General features: G+C 37.3%; 1 protein-coding gene and 1 long non-coding RNA gene across 4 annotated transcripts in view; one reads left to right on the top strand and one right to left on the bottom strand.

Moving 5' to 3' along the window:
• The window catches only part of LOC118003429, a 72,142-nt gene extending 67,743 nt beyond the window's left edge, over positions 1 to 4,399 (top strand). The window contains exon 3 of the long non-coding RNA XR_004677342.1: positions 3,821 to 4,399. This is a non-coding gene — a long non-coding RNA (uncharacterized LOC118003429). The remainder of the gene's footprint in view (positions 1 to 3,820) is intronic.
• CTDSPL2 (CTD small phosphatase like 2) overlaps positions 1 to 20,586 on the bottom strand; it is a 76,622-nt gene extending 56,036 nt beyond the window's left edge. Inside the window, exon 1 of one of the 3 annotated variants that reach the window (XM_034994477.1) lies at positions 20,336 to 20,586. The gene's annotated coding sequence lies outside the window, so the exon portion shown is untranslated. The remainder of the gene's footprint in view (positions 1 to 20,335) is intronic. The other 2 variants (XM_034994476.1, XM_034994475.1) reach the window with 2 other exon arrangements.
• Positions 20,587 to 26,247: the final 5,661 nt, after the last annotated feature.

Here is a 26,247-nt window from a genome sequence, read left to right as displayed (position 1 = left end):
ACTCAATCTCTGAGGTCAGCATTATTCTGATAGTAAAGTCAAACAAAGACACTACAAGAAAAGTAAAACTACTAGTCAATATCCCTTAGGTGCACAGATGCAAATATACTCAACAAAATACTAACAAACCAAATCCAGCAGATTAAAAACAACAACAACACTTTTCTTCATCTTGTCAATTTTATTTATTTACTTACTTATTTTTAAGATTTTATTTATTTGTCAGCGAGAGTGAGAGAGAGCACAAGCAGGGTAAGAGGCAGGCAGAGGGAGAAGCAGGCTCCCTGCTGAGCAAGGAGCCCGATGCGGGACTCGATCCCAGGATCCTGGGATCATGACCCGTGCCAAAGGCAGATGCTTAACTGACTGAGCCACCTAGGCGTCCCTCTGGCAGCTTTATAAAAGGAACACACATCATGACCAAAGTGGGTTTTATCCCAGGGATGCAAGGCTGGTTTAACATAGGAAAAATCAATCAATATAATACACCCTATTAAAAAAATAAAGGAAAAATTCCATATGATCATCTCAAAAAGATGTGGGGGGGAAAAAAAAGAGAGCACTTGACCAAGCCCAACACCTTTTCAAAATAAAAATACTAAAAAAAAAAACCGGCAATAGAAGAGAATTTCTTAAACCTGAGAAAAGACATCTACAAAAACCCCACAGCTAACATCATAATGTATAATGAAAACTACACGCTTTCCTCCTAAGGTCAAGAATAAGACAAGGTTGTCTACTCTCACCACTTTTATTCAACATTTTACTGGAGGTTCATGCATGGAATTAGAAAGACAAGTAAGAAATTCACGTTAGAAAGGAAAAAGTACAACTATATCCAGAGGACATGATATTGTATGAAGAATAACCACAAAAGCAAAAACTAGGTAACTTGACTTCATAAAAATTAAAAAGACCTGAGAAGACACTTCATAAAAGCTAGATGATTGGCCACAAGCCAATCATGAAATGAAATGATGCTCAATATAATTCACCATCAGAAGTGCAAGTTGAAATTAAAATAGACTAATCCACATCTACTTGAAAGGCAACAATTAAAAAGACTGATGAGCGCCTGGGTGGCTCAGTTGGTTGGGCAACTGCCTTCGGCTGGGGTCATGATCCTGGACTCCCAGGATCGAGTCCCACATCGGGCTCCCTGCTCAGCGGGGAGTCTGCTTCTCCCTCTGATCCTCCCCCTCTCATGCTCTCTGTCTCCCATTCTCTCTCTCAGATAAATAAAATCTTTAAAAAAAAAAAAAAAAAGACTGACAATAGGGGCGCCTGGGTGGCTCAGTCATTAAGCGTCTGCCTTCGGCTCAGGTCATGATCCCAGGGTCCTAGGATTGAGCCCCACATCGGGCTCCATGCTCCGCAGGAAGCCTCCGTCTCCCTCTCTCACTCCCACTGCTTGTGTTCCCTCTCTCACTGTGTCTCTCTGTCAAATAAATAAATAAAATCTTTAAAAAAAAAAAAAAAAAGACTGACAATAATAAATGGTAGCAAAGATGTGGAACAAACATTCTCATATTCTCCTGATGGGAATGTTAGGTTTTTGGTAAATTTCTATTCAACAACATTTCAGCACTTGATCCAATAATTTTTTCACTTCTAAGTTTCTATCTAAGCGTGTAAACATGTCCACAGCATACTTTTACAAAAATGTTCCTGTCAGGCTTTATTTACAATAGCCCCAAACTGGAAACAGGGACAGAAAAATGAATACTGTGGTGTTTTCACACAGTGGAATAATAATCAAAAACAGAAAACAACTATTATTATCATCAACATGAAAGAATCTCTGACATTATGCTGAGCAATGGCAGACACAAAAGAATACATATTTGATGACACCATTAAAGAGAAATTCTATCAGAGGGAAAAATAATCTAAGGAGAAACAAATTAGAATAGAAGCTGTCTTGGGGAAAAGAAATGACATATATGTGATGGAGTGTGGATCTATTTGTCAAAACTTAAAGCTAAAATCTGTGTTTCAAAGTATGTAAATTTTACTAAAATAAACACCTGCAAAAAGTTTTTATGAACAATACCAACCAGGTAGCAGGAAGTTGGGAGTGGGTGGGGATATAGATCCAAAAGACAGACAAAATGTTAATAAGTACTCAAATACTCCATATTTTTGAACACAGAAAATAACAGAAAGCTCCATTTAAGTCAAAAACTGTCTTCAACCAAACCTCCTCCTAAAAGTTCAGGAAAACAAATTTCACATTAAAAAGTAACAGAAATTAGATCAGAGCCCATACAGTCATAAGCAAAAAAGAGAAACAAAAAGAGACAGAGAGCGCGTGCGCAGAATAAAACCCCTAACTTTTTGGGGTGCCTGGCTGGCTCAGTCGGTAGAGTATGTGACTCCTGATCCTGGGGTCATGAGTTTGAGCCCCACATTGGATGTGGAGCCTACTTTAAAAAAAATAAATAAAATATTAAAAAAAATTTTTTTTAAACCTCTAACTTTCTACAGACAATAAGACTGCAAAAGGTAAGTCCACAAAAAGAGATCACAACTACACACTATTTCCAAGCAAGCTTAGACACTGATACTAAACCATTTAACCAGGATTTGAAGAGAGGGAAACGAATTGAAAGAACACAGAAAAAATTTAAAAAAAAAAAAAATCGTTTCAGAAATAGACAAAAAAGAAGGAACAAAAAATTAAATGAACAGAACAAAGAAGGAATATTTTCGCACATTATAGAAGATTCAAGGGGTGCCTGGCTGGCTCAGTTGGTGGAGCATGCAACTTTTGATCTCAGGGTTGTGAGTTCAAGCCCCATGTTGGGTGAAGAGATTACTTAAAAAAAAGATTCAAGAGAAACTGGTAAATATTGAAAATAGATCAGATACTCAAAAACAAGAGAACTTTCCAGAAATAGAAAAAGTTTGAAACCACTGTACTGAAAGAAACAGACCTGAGAATAGCAAATGTGACGAAACAGTCTGGTATGAATTACTAGAACTTTACTGAACTTTAAAGAGGGAAAAATCCTTTGTGCATCTAAGCCAGATGTAGGCAAACTTTTTCTTATAAAACACGGTAAATATTTTAGGCTTGCAGACCACAGGGTGAAAGTTAAATGAAATTCAAATATCAGTGTCTAGACCATGCTCATTGGTTTCAATAGTGTCTATGGCACTGTATAGCAAAAGCATCCAAAAACAGTATGTAAGTGAATGAACATGGCTGCTGCGTACACTAAAACTGTGTTTACAAACACAGGCAGTCAGCCCATCTGCAGCAGTTTGCAGAACCTTGATGTAGGCATGCACTAAGTGCCTTTATAATGGAAAAAACATTAGACTACTCTAAATTTTTCAATCACAACACTTCATGCCAGACAAAAAATGGAGTAATATATTTAAAATAATCAAGAAAAGAACAGGATTTTATATCCAACAAAGATAACAGGAATAATGGCCACAAACTATTATCAATGAGCAAAAACTCTAGGAATACTGTGCCTTTGGAGCTCTTGCCAAAAAATCAAACAGAGCACATGAGAAAACCAAACTGACTATAGAAATTGCTTAAGAACAAATGGTGAGTATCAAACATACAACATGTAGTTACTCATACAGCAAAAATAAAATGAAGGTTGAAAGGGAGAGCGTATAGTATGTATATTCTCTGACAATGTAAATATATTTGACTATTTAAAGGTGAGGACTGAATAGGAAGAACACAGCAAAAAGTGTATATATGGCTTCAATAATCATATGTATGATAACAGCACTGGCATTGCTATTGTGAGACTGTTAGAGGACATAAATCTAATATTTAGTTTTCTAATTCCAGGTCTGTCATCTGCTGGGTCCTCAGGAACCTAGATACAGTATGGAAGAAGAAGACAGAGATACAGAGGAAGTTAAAATAAAATCCCTGGAATTCGGACTATGGTCAATAAACCTCCCCAAAAAGCAACCATTCAGTTGGACAAAATAACAAAAACCACCATTTCAGTACTCTAGAAATCAACCAAAGGCATATAACAATCTGAGAATGCTTATAAAACTGCTCAACTTTGGGTAAGAACATTAGGAGTCTGTGTCAGTCTGGGGCTGCTCTACTCCTGTATCCTCCACCTGCAAGCTCAGATGGTTTGTCAGGCTGAGAGGACTGCCAAATTTGAGGTCACAATAAAAAGAGACTCACATGATTTAAAGCAGTCGGGCAATGACTACACTGAGTGGTCATCGGTATAAGTGACAATTTTGGTATAAGTAATAATTTCTATGGCAGGCAAACTAGGAGGGCCAACAGCTTCTAATAGCCTGAAGTTGCAGGGGTGTTGGGACATTCACATTCCTGGCTAAGGCAATACACATGCACAGCAGAGACTAAGGAGGGCCCCAGCTATCCACATACTGAATCTTGCATATCAGAATTTCTTTTTAATTTTTAAAATGTTTGTTAATTGAAAGTAAAAAATGACATTAAATTGTCATAATGACTGGTTAAATTAAATGTTTTAATTATATTTATACGCTACCTCTGGTTCCCATTTCATTAAATACTTATGTATGCCCTTTCCTCATTTTTTTTCCTAAGGATCAAAATACTAAAGTTGAAAAAGACTTTAGTTCAACTTCCCCAACCAAAGCAGTAATCTTTCAGGTAGTCTTCCTGTCTAAAGGTAACCTATGGGCACCTGGGTGGCTTAGTGGTTAAGCATCTGCCTTCAGCTCAGGTCATGATCCCAGGGTCCTGGGATCGAGCCCCGCACTGGGCTCCCTGACTCTGCAGGAAGCCTGCTTCTCCCTCTCCCACTCCCCCTGCTTGTGTTCCCTCTCTCACTGTGTCTCTCTGTCAAATAAATGAAATCTTTAAAAAAATAATAATAATAAAGGTAACCTAGAATGTGCTCAAATGCTTAAGGAGACATGAAGTTCACTACTTCCCAATGCAAATATTTCAAAATGTTAAATGAGTTCTAACCAAAAAAACTTTTAAAGTGAACTGAATAAAACCTGCAATACACCATTAATTCCCTTATTTAATAAAGAAGAATTTCTAGGGGCACCCAGGTGGCTCAGTCAGTTATGCATCCGACTCTTGATCTCAGCTCAGGTCTTGATTTCAGGGTCATGAGTTCAAGCCCCGCACTGGGCTCCATACTGGGCCCAGAGTCTACTTAAAAAACAAATAAAGAAAATAAAGAAAAAATTTCTAAGAAGAATTTAACTCCAGGAACTTGGTTAAGCATAATTTGACTTGTTTTAAACCCAAAGCTTGAAAATTTTTTTCATTTTAATACTTAAAAACAAATATTTTTTTTAGTTTGCCAACTATGGCTTAATTTAGAGGAAGATATTTGCATTATTTGCCCCAACTCCTCAAAATAGTGGAACTGTATTTAACACTTCAAAAATACTTTGTATATCCCAGGATCTCAATAAATATTTGCTAATTTAATCTCTTGGCATTTCTTGCAAATTACTAAAATCCTAAAATAAAGGCTCAAATGTCCATGCTTACCTGAATACTCAAACATAATCCAAACAAGCACACTACCAAAGCACTGTAAAATGTATTGTGTTGGTTTTCTATTAAGTTTCCTGTCCACTCCAGAAAACCAACCCTTAACTTACCCTTTTCAAAAATAAAGCACCTACATTTACCTGAACATGGAAAAAATTAAAGTGACATATTAACCAACATCTGTCCTTTATTAACTACTAGGTGCAAGGCACTGTCCTAAGTGCTTTCTAATATATTATTTCACTTAATCTTTCAACAACATAAAGTAGCATCCATTATTTCCATCTTAGGACGGAGGAAAATGAGGTGGAAAAAATGGCAGAACTGTTTAGGTAACAATTTCCAGGTCATTTCAATACAAATAACCGACAATGTAAAAATGGTATATTTATCACTAGTAAGAAACTAATTAAAAAGGTACCAATAATTTTAATTTCCCATCAGCCTCTAAAGTTTGTTTTTACTGCTCTTTTCTAAATACACATTCACAAGTGATTTTCCTGCTGAACCCTTCTATACAAAGCCTTAAAATAGGGTTAACTTACAAACAGCTGTGTTTACAAATTGGCAGTTAGGAGCTCAAAATAAAACTTCTCATAGAAATAGTGTTACAAATGGGGATTACAGTTCCAGGGGAGCTCCTATGTCATATTTTTACCCATAATGTAACTGAATAGAAAAACCGAGGGGTGCCTGGGTGGCTCAGTTCGTTAAGCATCGGATTCTTAGTTTTGGCTCAAGTCATAATCTCAGGGTCCTGGGATCTGGCCCCAAATCAGGTTCCATGTTCGGTGGGGAGTCTCCTTGAGATTCTCTCTCCTTCTCTGTCTCCTTCTCTACCCTGCATCTACCCTTCCCCTGCTCTGTCTAAAATAAATAAATCTTGAAAAAAAAAAAAAATCTAGAATCTAAACCATTATACCAACATGTGGAAAACTATATTCCATATTTCTACACCAAGCCTATTGACAGTAAAACTATCGATCTCTAGTGCTGGGAAAACTGAGTATCCAAATGCAAAAAAATGAAACTGGATCCTTACCTTACATTATATATAAAAATTAACTCAAAATGGATCAAAGACCTTAAGAGCTAAAACTATAAAACTCTTAGAAGAAAACGGGACAACCGCATGACCCTGAATTTGGCAATGATTTCTTGGATATGACACCAAAGCATAGGCAACAAAAGGAAAAAAAGATAAATTGGACTACGTCAAAGTTAAAAACTTTTGTGCATCAAAGGACACTATCAACAGTGAAAACTTTTGTGCATCAAAGGACACTATCAATAGTGAATAAGATATATGCAAATCATATATCTTATAAGGCTTAATATCCAGAATATTTTTGAAAAACTACAACAACAACAAATCAAATAACCTCATTCAAAAATGGGTAAAAGACTTGAACAGGTATTTGTCCAAAGAAGATGTACAAATAAGCACATCAAAAAATGCTCAACATCACTAATCATTAGGGAAATGCAAACCAAACCACAATGAGATACCTCTTCACACCCACTAGGATGGCTATAATCAAAAAGACAGATAATAAGAGGTGTCAAAAGGATGTGGAGAGACTGGAACCCTTGTGCATTGCTGATAAGAATGTAAAACGGTTCAGTCACTGTGGAAAATGGTTCAGTCACTATGGTAGTTCCTCAAAAAATTAAACATAGAATTACCATATGATCTAGCAATGCTACTTCTAGGTATATACTCTATAAAGAATTGAAAGCAAACAGATATTTGTATAGCCATATTCACAGCAGCATTATTCACAACAGCCAAAGGTGGAAGCAAAAGTGTCTATCAACAGGTAAGTGGAGGGGTGCTGAGGTGACTCAGTCAGTCAAGTATCTGCCTTCAGCTCGGGTCGTGATCCCAGGGTCTTGGGATCAAGTCCCACATTTGGCTCCCTGCTCGGTGGGGAGCCTGCTTCTCCCTCTCCCCTGGCTTGTGCGCTCTCTCTCTCTGTCAAATAAATAAATAAAATCTTAAAAAAAAACCCAACAGGTAAGTGGATAAACAAAATTTGATATGAATATACAATGGAATATTATTTAGCCCTAAAGAGGAAGGAAATTCTGCAATATACTACAACATGGATGAAACTTGATAACATTATGCTAAGGAAAATAAATCAGTCACAAAAGGACAAATAATGTATGATTTCACTTACATGAGGTACCTACTCAAATTCAATAGAGATATAAAGTAGAATAGTGGTTGCCAGGGCCTGGAGGAAGGAAGGGAAAGAGGGCTATTATTTAATAGATATGGAGTTTCACATTAGGAAGAAGAAAAAGTTCAGGAGATGGATAGTGGTAATGGCTGCACAAGATGAATGTAGTTAGTACCACTGAACTGTACATTTAAAAATGGTTTAAAAGGTGAATTTTATGTTCTGTATATTTTACCATAATTAAAAGGGGGGGAACCTACAGATCTCCATCTAATCCCTTTTTCTGAGCCACTAATGATAACGTAAGGTAAAGGTTTCCAAGAGAGTGAGAGATGGGGACTCTGGAATGGGAAAACAAAACCCCTTTTCTTTTTTTTTTTTTAAGATTTTATTTATTTGACAGAGAGAGACACAGCGAAAGAGGGAGCACAAGCAGGGGGAGTGGGAGAGGGAGAAGCAGGTTTCCCGCGGAGAAGGGAGCCGACGTGGGGCTCGATTCCAGGACACTGGGATCATGACCTGAGCCGAAGGCAGACGCTCAACGACTGAGCCACCCAGGAGCCCCTTCTTTTTATTTTTTAACAAACTACACTAAAAAGGGGAAGAACAGAAGTACAGAAAAGGGAAAAAAAAGTACAGAAAAGGGGACTAAGTAAAATCTGCCCTCATATTCTGTTTATATATTTACTACTTATAAGAACTGACAAAATAACCCATAGACCAAAAAATGCTGGATCGTCAGATATACAAAGTACAGAAATATTTCATTAAGTTTGGGATCAAAAATTTTAGTATTACCTGGTTTTTCTGGGCCTTTCATAACAGGAAATGGAATGGAAGGATAAGTAGGGTTGGGAGAAAGACGGGTTTGGGGGAATGATAACAAAAATTGTAAAGGAGGGGCTGACCATAAGGTAGTTTGGGAGTAACTGCAATGTTTAGGGAAGAGGAAAAAATTTGCTCTTCCCGCTGCTATGTTCCATCCCGGCACCTCCACCTTCCACCCTTGCTGGCAGTCACAGCGTACCATCATCGGGCAGTCCTTGTGGCACCGGACGCCAAAATGTCAGGCCCCAACAGGGACTAAACCATGGAAAAGGTAGAGGGAGTTTATCCCAAGCAACCTGAGCACAAAGAATTCATGGAATTACAAACTACAGCTCTAGAACAGACAGAAAACCTCCTCTAATTGTGGAATTTTGCCTAAAGATCCATTTTTATACATTAACTGGGGTCTGCCTACACAACAAGAAGTTGGGGGAAAAATGCTGCTACCAGCTTAACAACAATTTAAAAACTGTATAAACTGCAAAATCAAACTTTTCTTGAACCCATCAGAGAGCTGAGGTCATAGGACAACCAAATAAATATTCAAGAAAAGACAAGGATGTAAGCGCTGGCTCACCTGCAGCAGAACAAGGGGAAAGACAGCAGTGCCATAAAAGCAGGTAAAAAGAATTCGTCTAATTGTTAATAAATGCCTTAAGGCAAAGTGAGCTGTCATACAGAGTAGTACTCCTGGGAGCCCTAGACCCCATGAGACTCTATATTTGCAGTATTTTTGCCACAGACCTCCGCCAGGTGCTCCCAATATGGGAACATGTGACTAGAAAGAATCTTCTGTAGTGCAGGGCTGAAGAGAAGAGCAGCTTCTACCAGGGAAAAAATATCAAAGCCCTAACCAGATCCTTCTCCCCTAAGGAAAGAAAATTTTAAAGCTGGGGGAGGGGCAGCAAGTCCAGTCACCTTCAGGGCGTAAGTGAAGACATCGTTAAAATGACCGTAGAGTCAAAGAAAAACCCTTCTACCACTATGGGAGGGGCAGGAAAACAGTTTTGGGCCCAGGATCTTAATACCACTGCCTTCAGCTACCTCCTACCACTGAGGCAAGGCTTGAAAACAAGACCTGAAAAGATGCAAGGCCTAATTTAGCACAGAGGAGCAATCACTGACAGAGCCCCACCCCTGATGTCTAGATACACAGGCCTACCCTATATTGAGACTGAACCAGGACGACAAAGATATTCCTGACTCCACCACCAGGTGAACAAGCACAGATTAACACAACTGTAATATATCACTGGAAGAGAATCAGGAGCATCTACCGTCCACACAGAGGCACAAAGGCACAAGGAAAGCCAAAAACCGAGAGTCAATCAGGAAAACTGAGAAACACATTCTCATGCCTCAGTTTCTAGCTAAAGGACAAAGTAACACTAGAGAGGTATGAAATCAATGGTGCACTTAAAATATTCTTTGCAAAGAAAAAAAAAAATCCTTTGCAACAACAAAACCAAAATTCAACTCATCCAGACCCCCTACACTAAAAATCCCGGTCTCTACTCAGTCCCTACTGTGCTATTCATGATATCTGGCATTTGATAAAATATTGCAAGACACACAAAAAAGAAATATACAACCCATTGTCAAAAGACAAAGCATTCAACAGAAACAAAAACCAATGAGTAGAAAAACAGAAAACTCAAAAAACCAAAAGTTGATTTTTAGAAAAGATCAGTAAATTGATAAACCTCTAGCAAGACTGAGGGAAAAAAAAAAGACACAAATTACAAATATCAGGAATGGAAAGGGGAAAATCAGTACACATCCCACAGACATTATAAGAACAATAATGGAATATTTCAAATAACTTTATGCCCATATATTCAACAGTTTAGATAAAATGGTCAAATTCCTCAAAAAAACATGAACCACCAAAGCTCACACAATAGGTAACCTGATCAGCCCTATATCTATTTTAATAAATTGAAATTATAGGAAAAGTGTCCAACACAGGGGTGCAGATGACTTCACTGGAGAATCCTACCAAACATTTAAAACAAAAACAAAAAACACCAAATCGACACAAACTCTTTTAGAAAAAGGAAACACTTCCCAACTCATTTTATGAGGTCAGCATTACCCTGATAACAAAATTAAATGATACATATTAATTGGGCCAAGTACCAATCAGAAATTGCATACACAACATCTGCAATAACCTAATATTATTTAAACTTAAAATAGAAAGGGAAGAATTTTGAACATGCGCATACTGCTTCATCTTGGTAATTCTATTTGTTAGAATTTAACATATCCTCTAGGTTTTCTGGAGCTCCATTACTAGGTAAGCTCTTTTCTATTATCAGTAACGTAGAATAAAACAAGATTGGGAAATGAATACACTAGGGAAATAAATGTACTACTAATGAATGAAAATGGTAAAATTTAGATAGATTACATCATAAAACAAACAGCAATGGGGGCAATGACATGTTAAGCCTAAGAACTCATGACCCTGCAGGGGGGGAAAGTATATAATGTAAACCGTTTCCACTTTTTTCAAATTTAAACCAGATCTCATTACAGGAATAGAAAAAGCTGATGGCTCAGCAATCTAAAACTCGGCAATGAAGTTTGCTTCCTATTTACCTACAGTACAGCTAAAAGGTTTGGAAAAGTAGTGTGGGCTTAGGGGGTAGGGAGAAAGCTTCTTCCAAATGTTCACTACCAATTACAAAATTAATTCTGCTAGTTTCCCTATCCCCTCTAAATTTCAGACTCACATCCAACAGCCTTCTCAACACTTCTCAACACACTCAACACGTGGCACCTAAATTCAACTTACCCAAAACTGAACTCACTTTCCCACCCACATTCCCATCCCACCCCCATACCCAAACCTGCTCTTCCTACTATATATTTCCTACTTTATTCTGTTTTTTTTTTTAAGTTTATTTAAGCAATTTCTACACCCAATGTGGGGCTCAAACTCATGACTCCGCGATCAAAAGCCACATGCTCTACCAACTGAGCCAGCCAGGAGCCCCTCCTATATTCTTGATCACAAATAATGCTACCAACCATCTATCTAATCAACCAAACCACAAATCACCCTAAACATCCTATTCATTCCTCCTCTCTCTTGTCCCCTATAGTCGATCACCAATCCTGATGATTTTTTTTTTTTAAGATTTTATTTATTTATTTGACAGAGAGAGACACAGCGAGAGAGGGAACACAAGCAGGGGGAATGGGAGAGGGAGAAGCAGACTTCCCGCAGAGCAGGGAGCCCGATGCGGGGCTCGATCCCAGGACTCTGGAATCATGACCTGAGCCGAAGGCAGACGCTTAACGACTGAGCCACCCAGGCGCCCCCAATCCTGATAATTTTACCTCTAAAACATTTCTCAACTTGTCCCCTTTAAATCCATCCTCCACACTCCACAAATCTGCCTGTTCCTTATTAACTACCTTCAAAATAAAGACTAAACTCCAGCATTATATATAAAACCCTACACAATCTATCACTCCAAGTCTTTTTTCATTGCTATTTGCTGCCCCACTCTATGTGCTCCAATAATAGTTCCTGTCCACACTGTTCTGCTTTTCTCTACCTCAAACATTCTTTCAACTAAACTAATTCTTATCTTCATCACTGAAAGCCCAAGTAACATGCACCCCGTAAGTTAAGTAACCACCTCCACATCCCTAAGCCTATGGTAAACCTATGATTATCTCTACTTAAGCTCTTAACAAATCCTACTGAAATAATTTAAATATCTTTAGCTCCACTAGATTGTAAGAGTCTTGAAGGCAAAAGTCTTATCTGTAACTCCAGTAACCTGGAACAAAAGAAAACTCAATCTTTGTTTAACTGAACCATAATTTTTCTCATTTTCCTCAGAGACCAGAGAAAGGGAAAAAAAAACTATGTCACTAAAACATAAATAATCCTCACTGCAGCAATCAATTCCTGCTCACAAAAAAGAGGCCTATAAATAAAACTAAAAATGTTCCTTCCTCATAAGATTTCCTTCCTCTTCACAAAATCCCGGATTCCAAGCAACATTTGAAGCAAACAATCACAGTTACAAATTATCTTGTGTTAACAAAATTATAATAATGCTACAAGCATAAACTCAATAATTTGCTATTGAGGTCTAGAGTGCACAAATTTCTATCAAAGCAACAAAAGAGCACACTGCATATATAAAGGATTCTTAACAAATTATCTAGGACTAAACTGATGTATATCCTTTAAACAAGTATTTGCTGAATAAAGCAGAGAAGAGGGAAATAAAAGTAGGTAATAAAGAAAACTGTAAAAAGATCAGAAATCAAACTTTAAAGGAAAGTCTGGGTTTTCCCATAAAATTTAGGTATATACAAATTATATGTTAGCTATACAAAGAATATATGCATGCAAGGTTATGGAGTAGCCTCCTCAGGGAGATACTGAAGGGGTAACAGGGAGGTACCCATCCCAAATCTATCATTAGTTAGCTGTGACACTGATCAGGCAATGATTAAGTCATGCAATCACTCTAGCATTTCCTCAACAGCAGAACTTGTTACTGGACATCAGATCTGTGCATTTCACTACATGTAAATTTTACCAAAAGAAAAAAGCTGCCAAAATGGGAAATGAGTCATTAATTAATCTGAGCCGTTTTCATCCTTCTATTACATACAACTCATCCCACAGCACCCTAATTAAGACAAACATTTACTACATGTTAAAAAATCTTCAAAATGGTTCATCATTAATAAAACAAAGGCTTTACTGGACTAGATGACCCCTTTGGTCTCCTCTAGCTCTAGATTTCCATGGGTTTGTTAATTTATACTATTACAAATGGTATCACTACTAAATTTATATTAAAATTTATATTACGAAAGAAAAAGCTAAAAATCACTGCCTTCATTGATACCAAATAACATTTTCAAAAGTGTCAGCATCTGTTTTCACCGTTTATTTCTAGCCTGACTAATCTGAAATCAACAGCTTCAGGTATTGCAACTCTCCACTTTAATCTCCACTACTTCCCTAAGCTTTCATTAAATGACTTCAGAGAAGGAAGAGATTTCTCGGTCCCTCCCACTTACTACCTAATAAAAGTCAAAAGTCAACTAGAGCAGAAGGAGTATGTAGAGGGGTATTATATAAGCATCAACTCCAGTACAAGGAGAGTTCTCATCAAATCCTTCCCCAAAAAAGTGTGTGATAAAGATAGGTGGTCTTTCTGGGTTATTACTATTTTTGATATATGATTTTGTCTTTTTTTATTAGCTAACATTATAGGCTTCTTCAGAAACTACTAAATATAATAAACTTATAGTCAAAAGCATTTGTCAAAATACAGAGAATATACAAAAAATAAAAGAGCTGCTGAGTTAGGTTGATTAAATTATGAGGTTTTTTTCCTCTCAAAGTTTGCTTTGATGAACAAGAACAACAAAGAATGCTTTTTCTAAATCCATGATCAATTATTTTTCTCTGGAGAAACAAAATATGTGGATTGTTAAATTAGTGATGACTAAAACACTCTATGAGAATAGAGGGCATTATTCAGTTTGTTAATCACTGAAAATACTAAGGCACAGTCTTTCAGATATAGGTTTTGAAATACTACCAGCAGTACCCCAACTTAAAACCTTGTATGTCCTCAGTAGAAATACCCTTAGGACAAAATCAACATATATTATGGATAGCATGAGGTAGTATGTCCCGCTGAGGACATTTTTTATTTCTTTAACCTAATCTTTAATAGAACAGTAATTTGGAGGGGCACCTGGGTGGCTCCTTCATTAAGTGTCTGCTTTCGGCTCAGGTCATGATCCCAGGGTCTTGGGATCGAGCCCCACATCGGGCTCCCTGCTCCGCGGGAAGCCTGCTTCTCCCTCTCCCACTCCCCCTGCTTGTGTTCCCTCTCTCGCTGTCTCTCTCTATCAAATAAATAAATAAAATCTAAAAAAAAAAAAAAAAAAAAGAACAGTAATTTGGAGATTGTTTTAATTTTAACTACCTCCAATAAATATAGTTTAAACATCTTGTAAAAAGGGCATTCAACTACATGGTATGAAAGAAATTCCTATCAATAACACTTTATAATACAATGTGTTAGCAAAAAAATGTAATTTCTGAATTCTTAAGAATTGAGTACTGTAATATTCATGAGAAACTTTTCTTTTTCCTCAAAAAGCACATAGGAATTTTGTCACTCCAATCTATCATTTTTCATATTACTATCCTTTCTAGGACATATATATATTCCAACATTTTTGTTTTTTAATTTGCTGGGTCACCTGTATATGTACATATTACAATGTACTTATTAGATACATTAACAACGAAAATTTGAAAATAAAAAAAGTGAATTTAATTTTAGCAGAATTTTCCTAAGAGTGCTTTTTATTTAGGTAGTTCTCACCAAAACTGAGCAAGAGGAGAAATATAGCTACTTATTTATACTCTGATTAAAACTTCTATTTAAAGAAAATTAATTTTGGGCGCCTGGGTGGCTCAGTTGGTTAAGCGACTGCCTTCAGCTCAGGTCATGATCCTGGAGTCCCGGGATCGAGTCCCGCATCGGGCTCCCTGCTTGGCAGGGGGTCTGCTTCTCCCTCTGCCCTCTTCCCTCTCGTGGTCTCCGTCTCTCATTCTCTCTCTCTCAAATAAATAAATAAAATCTTAAAATAAAATAAAATAAAATAAAGAAAATTAATTTTATATTAAACCTACTCTCAAGCTAGCAGAAATCTGAAACCTGCAGAAAATATTAATTTATTAAGAACCAATGAGATGTTGACAAAAAAGAAAAACAGTTATTAACTAAAAATCTTTAAAATTATGTAGTAAAACACCAAGGCCTTTGCCCAAAATACATTTACAGTATCTGAAATAATCCCTACTATTCTTATACTACCTACCACATAAAAACTGGTCATTTTGATGGGGAGAAACTAAAGACAAGATCTATGAAGGGTGAACTTTTTTTTTTTTTAAGTAAATTCTACCCCCGATATGGGACTTGAACTCACAACCCCAAGATCAAGAGTCACACATTCTATGGGCTGAGGTAGCCAGGCACCCAGAGTGAATTTCTATTTAAATCACTAGTAGGGGTACCTGGCTGGCAGTCGGTAGAGCATGCAACTCTTGATCTTGGGGTCATGAGTTCGAGTCCCACGTTAGGGGCACAGATTACTTAAAAATAAAATCTTTAAAAATAAATAAATAAACTAGTCAAAGACAAGGTATAATCATAATTCTCTAACAGAAGTACCTTTTGTTTGCTATGACTAAAAAAAAAATAAAAATAAAAAGGTATACTCCCAATAAGGAAAAAGTGCACAATTGTTTGAAATGTGATTGTGAATATTTTTCAAATAATTTTTATCAGTACCTCAGAAAATTAAAGGATTGTATAATTATCTTATTTAACAAAATATACTAAAGCAGGTACTTGTAAGGTCAGTGAGAAGTTAATCATTTTCAATGCAACAGGATAATCATACATATTTGGGGAACACCAGGAAAAAAACAATTACTACTACAACAAATAACCATAGTTTTTTCTCAACTAAAAAGATACTTATGTGTTCTGGATATTTTTAACAAGTAATATACTCAGGGCGCCTGGGTGGCTCAGTCGGTTAAGCATCTGCCTTGGCTCAGGTCATGTTCCCAGAGTCCTGGGACTGAGCCCCCAACTGCTTCTCCCTCTGCCCTTCCCCATACCCCGCTCATGCGTGTGCTCTCTCTCTCAAATAAATAAATAAAATCTTTAAAAAAAAATAACATACTCTTTTTTCAATAAGGCATAAAAATTCCTACTCAAAGATTACTTAAACTAGTCAACATGAGAAACTTAAAATATCAGATTATGCTAACAGGGTCTTAATCTTCCCCTTCTTACTTACTTTTAGCAACATCTCTGCTTTTTTATTTCCCAAAGAATTCCTTTTTTTTTTTTTAATATTTTATTTATTTATCTGAGAGAGAGGGAGCCCGAGGAGAAGGAGGCACAGAGGGAGAAACAGACTCCCTGCTGAGCAGGGTCCTGGGATCATGACCTGAGCCCAAGGCAGACACTTAACCAACTGAGTCACCCAGACACCCCCCCAAAGAATTTCTTGATATGGAAGTACTTAGTCCAAAGGAAAAAAACATTCTTCCTAAACTATATAAGCAACTATTACTAAATATTAATCTCAATTATTTTTTAAGTATTCAAGTGCCTTCTAATAGCACAGCTTTATGTTTGTTTAAAGTAGTAAACACATTTCCCTGTTCTAAAATTATTATAGCTATTATGAAAACCTGATTGCTAGAACCTCAAGTCAAAGTACTGCTGATGATTCATGTTTAATCTAGACATACTTCCTTTCCTACAATCTCTCTAAATTAATACAAGAGAGTTTATGAATACCATAAAACAGGGGATCCAAAATATACTCAACTGGCCTATTGTGACCTTATAATAAAGTTAAAAGACTCATTACATAAAAATTTTACAACACTATTTTTTTTCAGTGGCATATCAGTGTTTTTCCCTCCACTCTTCTAAAAATACCATACTAACTGGGGGACCTGCAGATGAGGGAAACAAACAAAAGGGCTGGCCAAACCTATAAGCTGTATTTGTCCTCACGGTTCTACCATTCTTCTTTAGACCACATTTAGTCTCACCCCTCATTACTGTCAGATTCACAAGATTCTTAAAGGACTCCAAGAAACCCAAGCTTCTCACTACAACTCAACCCCTACCATGCCTTTCTCTGCTAGACAGTGTTCCTATATGCCACACCTCTCCTAATCAGTAAGTACATAAAAGCTTACTTCTACATTCCACTGCGTCTGAACCCTCACCTGTTTGTAGTATCAGCAAGTTTATTTGATAAACTAATATGTAATAATATTGCCAATAAAGGTAATAGTTTAAAGTTTCTCTTCCAGAGAATTTGTGATTTTAAATAGATCATTTTAAAAAGAATTCCGTAACACACAGGAGAGACACAAAGTTTGGCACTGGCAATTCTCAAATTATACTACAGTCAACCACCTAATCTACCTAACTGTAATGTAGATCCAGTTACAACTTAATACAGTTTAAACTAAAAATTAATGTAGTCATATACAACCAGTACTGAATATATGTCTGGCTTGGATATATGCCTCATGGCAAATGTCAAATAAGTGAAAACTACAACTACAACTGTATGGTTTTATCCTAAGTCCTATATCTGTTAAATCTTCTCATTTTCATAGTAGAGCAAATGACCCTCTGTAGTTAACCCAGTTAAAACAGGTAATTTTTTTTAACTAAAAAAATTTTTTAAGTATCTCTATATACCTCTAACGTGGGGCTTGAACTTACAAGCCCAAGATCAAGAGTTGCATGCTCTACCAATTGGGTCAAGGAGGAGCCCCTAAAATGGTCAGATAACTTTTTAACCTACCCAGAATAATTACCTTAGCACACCATATATGAGGCCTTCTCAGAACATTTGATATTTATGACTTACAGTGTCTTTTCTACTTTATGCTTTTCACAACAACTTGGTAAATTACAAATATAATTACAGACTGTTTACTTCAAATTCTAACAAACCACTTTACTGCATTAATCCAAAGTACAGTCCTCTGACTGAGATAATTTAATACCATTTCATTCAATCTGCAATTAATTCTATAGTTACAAGTCTAGAGCCTAGTACATCTTTCTGAACAACAGGTTCAAGTTATTTTTTTAAAACCAGAACTGTATGGATTTTGTTCTCTAATAATCTTGTGAAGAAACCTCTAGACCAGAAATCTCAAACATGAGAATAGCTAGATTAATTTGGGAGAAAAAACTTTCCCAATACCTAATTTCTTAACAGTGGAAAAAGAATGCTCAAATGAAATATCCGAGACATTATGTAGAATATTATAAAACATACCAATCCTATTCAGTTTTCCTATACAACCCTATTTGGAATTTCTATACAGCTACAAGTCCACAGAGATTAAGGACTATACCACTTAGAGCTCTTATAACCTTTCAACCCATACTGAGAAGAGTATGAAAAGAGCACAGGTACTGAATGAATACAGAATTAAAACAATTCGGGAGAATTCTTGAAGACAAAATCTACATACAACGCTTACTCAGCTATCTGTAAACCAAATTTTATTAAAAACAATGCTTTATAAACTACCCAAAAAGGTCATTAAAACAGAGATAAAACCTACAAGAGTCCAATAATTTATTTTACATTCCTTTAAGTCACATATTTGGCCCTGTTCTTTAAACAAATAGGCTCAGCAAGCATCCAATACGCCCTCACCTCCACTTCCCACCCCCTATTCTTTTGGTCCTAAAAGACAAGTATGAGGTTCAATTCAATCCTAAAAGACTGCTTCACCTAAGAGCTACTTCTGCCTTGACTTTCTTTATGACCTTGGGGGGAATCTACCAAATGACAATTATAATGAAGTTGGTGTGTTCTTGTTTATCACTGAAATTTAATCCTAATAACCTAACATTAGTGAAGTCTTCTAAACTGAACCTAGAGAACTGAAAACCTTTGAGTTATAAACATCGACTGATGTGTAACATGAACCATATTTTAAAAATTTAATTTGACTAGTTAAGGGGGAAAAAAAAAACCCACCAAGGCCCCAAATTCAACGAGATGGAAAAACAAATTCTGAAAAACATCAACAGTCTCCTCATTACTTCTCTTTAGGACAACTGGTCTGCAATGTTAAAAAAAAGGGGGGGGTAATAAAACTAGCTCTAACTAGCGGCTTCCTTGTTTTTATAGGGATTACAGTTGGACAACAAATGAAAATTTAAAACTTGGCAAAGTATAGGGAAACTGTATATAAAGAAATCTAGAATCTGAAATTTACTAAGATACAACTATCATTTAAGTCACTAATATGTATACCCATATTGGGCGGCAATCGTGGTACCACTTTATTAGCACTAGAAAGAAAATCCTTGCCTTGGAGGAACATTTACTAAGTACATTTCATTTCAGGATCTTAGGGCAGTTTACGAGCAGTATCTCTTCAGGCTTCCCTAAGGTACTCTAAAGTGCTTAACATCATTCACACATCGAGCCACCACTAGGGTGAGAAGTAAATAAACACGATTTACTTATGCAATTATTTACCACAGAATTCTAGTCAAGAATGAAAAAGTAAACATCCATATAGTCATTTAACACCCAAAGAAAGCGTCGAATACTACGGCCGATAAGATTCACCCTTAACTGACCACTACAGAAACCACAGGCCTTCCACATGGGCTGTCCTTTACTACAACTCTTGATTCGAAAAAGTAACAATGTCAACTCAACATTTTAACAGTATAGAAGATTAACAGAACTTGATGAAATCTCTAATTCCAGATCCTCAAAAGATGTTTATAAAAACTGAGAAAGAGCAACGCCCCCCTAAAAGCACCATACTAGAAAAGAATGAAATATCGAAAACATTAGGTGGGCCAAGGTTAGAAAAGCTGATCTAACCCAATTACCCGAAGGGACCACAGGGTTTGGGACTAGGAACGTGAGATCGGGGTGGGGGTGGGTAGCAAAGTGAAATCTAACCCCAGAAATCACAACACAGGCCGCAGCCTGGGAGCTGAAGCTGGCGGGAAGTGAGCTCCCTTTCTGTTCCCAGGGGAAAGTCCAGAGAAGAGCGGCTCCACACGGCGCACTTACAAGGCGCCAACAGTGCATGCCTACCAAGGCACCGGAGCCGCTGGAGAACCCGGTTAAGAAGGGGAGGAGACCCCGGCAGACGGCCCTGGAAGAGGAGGAGGACTAAGGTTGGAAGCAGCGGCAGTGGCTGGACGAGGGGGATTACCTAACTGTGACGACAGAGAAGTGTCCTCAGGCTCCGGCGATGGTCCCGACTGCGCAATGTGTGGTGTCTTTCCCGCTTAGCCCGCAGCAGCAACAGAACCAGCTCCTTCAGCCAGTCGCCATTTCCCGCCTACCGACCTGCTGCACCGCACGGACAGAGACCCGGATGGAAAGCGGCCTCTCCGCGCAGGCGCCTTGACTTCCTCCTCCCCCTCCCGCCACAATTCTGCGAGGTGGGAGGGAAGGAATGCGGGAGGCCTCAGCGGCAAAAACAAAACCAAACCAAACAAAACGCACACACACACCAAAAAACAAACAACTTTTGCTTCCGTAAAAAGCGCTTGAGTTCCTGCCGCCAGAAGAAGCTCACAAGCCAGATCCCTGACAAAAACTGAACGCAGGCCCTTAGGACCGATTGGAGGAACAAGGACAAAACCTATTAGGATACGCCAGGGCCTGGGGGATATTTGTACTTTAGGGGCCTCCGTAGCTGGCTGTGTAGTGATTGCAGGGGGAGTAGGGAGTAAAGCGTTGGGAGTGAAGAGGCGGGGACCCGAAAGACGGTTTTTCCTCCCGCTGCTAACGGAACTGCTTAGGCAGAGCTGGGAGGGGGAGCGCGCCCTCGCCCCGGAGGCGGGGCTTAGGAACGCGTCGCTTGCCCTGGCGGCTAGGGTTTGGTAACCCGGGCGCGCCAGGTGGGTGGAGCCAAGTGGGACAGGGTGGGACTACCGCCTTGGCGCGCTGGAGGAGGTAGTGTGTAGAGAGCGCTCGCGGAGGCCGTGATGAGATGAGTCCTTCCATCTTTCCAGGGATCCCGGTGGCCCTTGAAGGTCCTCTTTCCAGCTCCTGCCTAGAGAGCATTGCAGTTGCTTGTGGATCTGTCATACAAACCCCCGCCACTCGACTCCAAACCATGTCGGCGGTGGTTCTGCCGAGAAGTCAGATCATTCAGGCAAATGAGTTCCTACCTGCATGCCTGGGTCTAAATACCGTCAGCCTTCCGGGGTAAAATGTATCAATCCAAGCGTCCAGCCCTAGTGGAATATCAGAAAACCAAGTGTAGTGGTGGGAAGAGCATCATCTGTTTACTAAAACTCCGGGCCATTCACATTATTCAATCAAGAAATATTTATTGAAAAAACACAGTGTGTGAGGACCATACTAGATGCGAGGGATACAGCAAGGCAGACACGGACCCTGCCTTCCAGAGTTCACAGTCTATTGAAGAAGACAGACAAGTAAACAATTTAAATACAATGTGCTAAAATGACCACAAGAAATTCTTGACAGGCGTACAACTGGGGGTCTGAGAAGGCTTTCATGAGATGACATGAGGAGCTGATGTTACAAAGGAAGGGTGTCTAGGTAAAGGAAACAGAAAAATCCAAAAATGAGATTGCATTGAGCAGTTAGGGAAATAGTTCTGTGCACCAGGGATACAGGAGTTGAGGGGAAGATAGTGGAGAGAGAGGAGACTGAGGTAAGCAGAGAACCCTTGTGAATCTGGTTGTCTCAAAGTGTGGAGCAGGTGGGTTGTCTCCTGAAAGCCTTATGTACTGCAGATCCTGTCAGAGCTCAGAGTTCATTTGCACCCGGTATCTTCCTAATACAAAATGCTCTGAATGAGACATTGATTGACAGCCCATGGTGTAACAGTGTGCAGAACTGGTATTAGTCCACAAAATAGATTCCTGAAAAACTAATTGGAAGTCAACAGTTACTGATTATCCAGTCTGTATCATGGAAAGCAATAGAATACAGACTTAAAAATTACCCCAATTGATTACCAAAATAATTTTTAAATCAGGTAAAAATTGGAAATATTTCTGGAAAAAAATGTTCCCAGTAGTGGTAACTTCCCAGCGTTCTCTTCTAAAACTTAAATATGCCATTTACAAAATGCTTTTATATGCAATTTGATTTTCCCAACAACCCTTCAACTCTTCAGCTGAAGACACTGAAATTTTTTGAAGATGGGGAGAGGGGAGAAAAAAGGAAAAACAGATGCCTACCCAAAGACAATCAATCCTCTAGTAAGAAATTCAATCAGGACTCAAGCTCTCCTTCTGTTCATTACACTACATCCTATTGTCTCCTGTGGCAATGTTGTTATTGTTAGATGTTAAGTTTAGAAAGGCTGCTGGTAGCAAGTCTAAATGCCTTTGCAATTTATTTAACATTTTAACACCACTTTTTCACAGAGGATAACTGTATTATGTTCTGATTTTCACCTTCATTTACATCTAATAGTCTCTACTAGACACTTTTCGGCAATATCTAAGTGGATTGTTGTGAAGATCAAATGAGATTATTTATGGAAAACACTTAACAAGGTGTTTTCCTTGCTCCTTAAATGATGGTTGTTAATGTCATTCAGCTTCAGTAAAAATCCTGTCCAAGATTTTAGAATAAAGGTTTAAAAATATGAACTTAAAAAAAATCTGAAGTATATTAAGATGCAAAGCAGTAGCCATAGGAAAAAAAATTAATGCAAAAACCTAGTGACATGCATACTTTCTAAACTATACATAACTATTGCTATATGAAAACATTAATGAAATAGGATGTTCACTAAGCAATGTGATAGAAGTATTTTGGATATTCAACAGAATCCTTCAAAAAGTCCCTTATTTCACAGTATATGGACCATATTTACCATTTATCTGATATATAAGGCACTTCACAATCCATTCCTATATTAATTCTCTGTGCGATATACTTTATCACTCTCACTACAACTCATTAAGGAAGTAATGCTCATAATAAATATTGAAATATCAGAACTGCCATTTTGCTCTAAATTGCAATGACTTGATGGCAATGATCAAGTGAAACATAACGTGGTCAAAACTAAACTCTTAATTTTCTCTCAAACCTGCTTCTCTCTTAGTATTTTCCACCTTATAGAACACAGTTTCTTTTTCATATTTCATTCTATCCATTGTAAGTGCAATAAACTAAACCTTGAAAATATATCTTGAATCCAAACACTTATCATCCCAGCTATCTCCCTAGTTCAAGGACCATCATCTCTGACTTGGAATACTATAAGTCTTCCTGCTCCATTCTTGAACCTCCTTCAATCTTTCTAACACAGAGCCAACGTGATCATTTTAAACCTCTTTATAAATTTTCGATCTCCCTTAAAATCTGAAATCTTTACTATGACATGCAAGGACCTTCATTAGGGTCACTCTTGGCTACCTTACTGACTATATTCCCTACCTCTTGCTATTTGTATTCCCATCATACTGTCCAACTAACTGTTCTTTTGAAAAAGTATATTCCTGTATCAAGGACTTTGTATTTATTGTTTCTCTACTTCTAATTCTCTTCCCCTAGACCTGTGCTATTCAACAGCCACTAGCTACAAGCCATGTGTGGGTACTGAGCACTTGAAATGTGGAAGTGTGACTGTGGAAATAAATTTTTAATTTTATTTCATTTTAATTAGCTTAAACTTTAAAATTAATACCTGCATGCTTAACAGAGCTTCCATTTGGGGTAATGAAACAGTTCTAGAACTAGTTAATGTTAATGGTTGCACAACATTCTTAATGTACTTAATGCCACTGAATTGTATATTTTACATGTAAATGTACAATGGTAACTTTTACATTATATGTATTTTACTACAATAAGAAAATTGCTCACTGGTATTTCCCCAAAGCAGCTGAACTTATGTCCACACAAAAATCTACACATGAATGTCTATAGCAACTTTATTCATAACTGCGAAAACTTGGAGCACCCTCGATGTCCTTCAATAGGTGAATGGGTGAACTGTGATATATCCATACAATGGAATATTAATCAGCTAAAAAGAAATGAGCTATCAAGGCATGAAAAGACATAGGGAAATCTTAAATGCACATTACTTTGTGAAAAAAGCCAATCTGAAAAGGCTATATACTGTATGATTATAATCATATGATATTCTGAAAAAGATAAAACTATGGAGACAGTAAAAAGGTCAGTGGCTGCCAGGGTAAGGGGTAAGGAAGGAGGAGTAAGTGGAACACATGGGATTTTTCAGACAGTTAAACTATTCTGCATACTATAATGGTAGATTCATGTCATTATACATTTGTCCAAACCCACACAGAATTTACAGTACAAAATGTGAATCTTAATGTAAACTGACTTCGGTTGATAACGTGTGTACAGTGTTGGTCTATCAATTTTAACAAATAACTTTACACCGCTGTGGGAAGCTGTGTGTGTGTGTGTGTGTGTGTGTGCAGAAATGGGGTACTTGGGGAATCTCTATTTTCTACTTAATTTAGCTGTGAACCTGAAACGGCCCTAAAAAGTAAAGTCTACTGAAAAAAAATTAATACTTGGTTCAGTTATTGGAAAAGTTTTAAGTATGCTTGGAACATGAGTAGGTGAACATACTTACTCAAATATAAATTTCATGAATGCTAAATACCAATCAAATATTTCCAATGATAATTTAGTGTCCAAATTGAGATGCACTGTAAATGTAACATATACACTAGATTTCAGAATTAGTACAGAAGAAAATATAAAATATCTCATTATTAGTATTCTATATTGATTACCTATTAAAATGGTAATATTTTGGATATATTAGTTAAATATCAAAATTTCACTGGTTTTTTAAAATGTGGTTACTAGAAAATTTAAAATTAAATAGTTAAATAAATTAAATTATTAAATTTAAAATTAAATTATTTTAATTTTGTATTGTATTTCTTTTGGATAGTGTTGCACAAGATATTCACATGGCTTGTTCTTTTACCACCTCTTCAGAAAGGCCCTCCCTGATGATCCTATCTAAAATGGCACTCCTTTAGGGGCACTTGGCTGGCTCAGTCGGTTAAGTATCCGACTCTTGATTTCAGCTCAGGTCATGATCTCAGGGTTGTGGGATCAAGCCCCACATCAAGCTCTGCACTCAGCACGGAGTCTGCTGGAGATTATCTCCCTCTGCCGCTCCCCCCACACCACTTGTGCTCTCTCTCCTCTCTAAAATAAATGAAAGCTTTTAAAATAGCACTCCTCCATCACTATTCCTTTATTCTGATTTATTTTTCTTATAGCATTTATCAATATGAGTATAGAAAATAATGATCTCTCCCTCTGGCCTGTAAGTTCCATGAAGGCAGAGACTTTACCACTGTTGTATCCCTAGTACTCAAAACAATTCTCCACACATATGAGGTACTCGATAACTAATTGAAAGAATGATCATTGTTCTTTCATGATGGAATCTTTAGGCTTATGTGTTAGGGGGTGGGGTGGACAACATCTTGAGCACTCATCAAATATTGAAATGAACCCCAAATCCACATTTCTGGGTCTCTCAACATTTCAACCCTCTATTCTCAAATACCTATAGTACAATTACATTTGTATGTCTTCAAATTCATTCTACTACCATTGCAATTTGCAATTAAACCCATCCAAAGAATTTTTCATTTCAATTGTTATACTTATGTATAGTATAGTTCTAGAATTTCCATTAGGTTTTTTATAATTTTCATTTCTGTGCTGAGATCCTCTATCTGTTCACTCATTTAAAACATTTTCACTTAATCTTTAAACGTAACTTTTAATACCTGCATTAACAAATAACAATATAACAACAATAGCCATCTAATTTTTTTAACTATGGATCACATTTCAAGTCTTTGTCTAGTAATTTTTTATTGAATATTGGATATTGTATATATGTCATAGAGGTTCTGGATTCTGTTATCTTCTGAAAAGTGAAGATTCTTGTTTTAGCAGATTCTTCAGTTACTGAGTGGTTACCTTAAACTATTATAGGCTTGGTTTTATACTTTGTTATTAGTTCATATCTATGAGAAGCCCAAGGAATTTCATTAAGTTCTAACTTGGCAGGACTCAATCTCCATACTCTATCTCCCCTTAAAATCTTGTCAG

The sequence above is a fragment of the Mirounga leonina genome, unplaced genomic scaffold, assembly GCF_011800145.1.
Source record: "Mirounga leonina isolate KUSES-001 unplaced genomic scaffold, KU_Mleo_1.0 Mir_91, whole genome shotgun sequence".
NCBI lineage: Eukaryota > Metazoa > Chordata > Mammalia > Carnivora > Phocidae > Mirounga > Mirounga leonina.
This window is presented reverse-complemented; position numbering and strand designations above follow the sequence as displayed.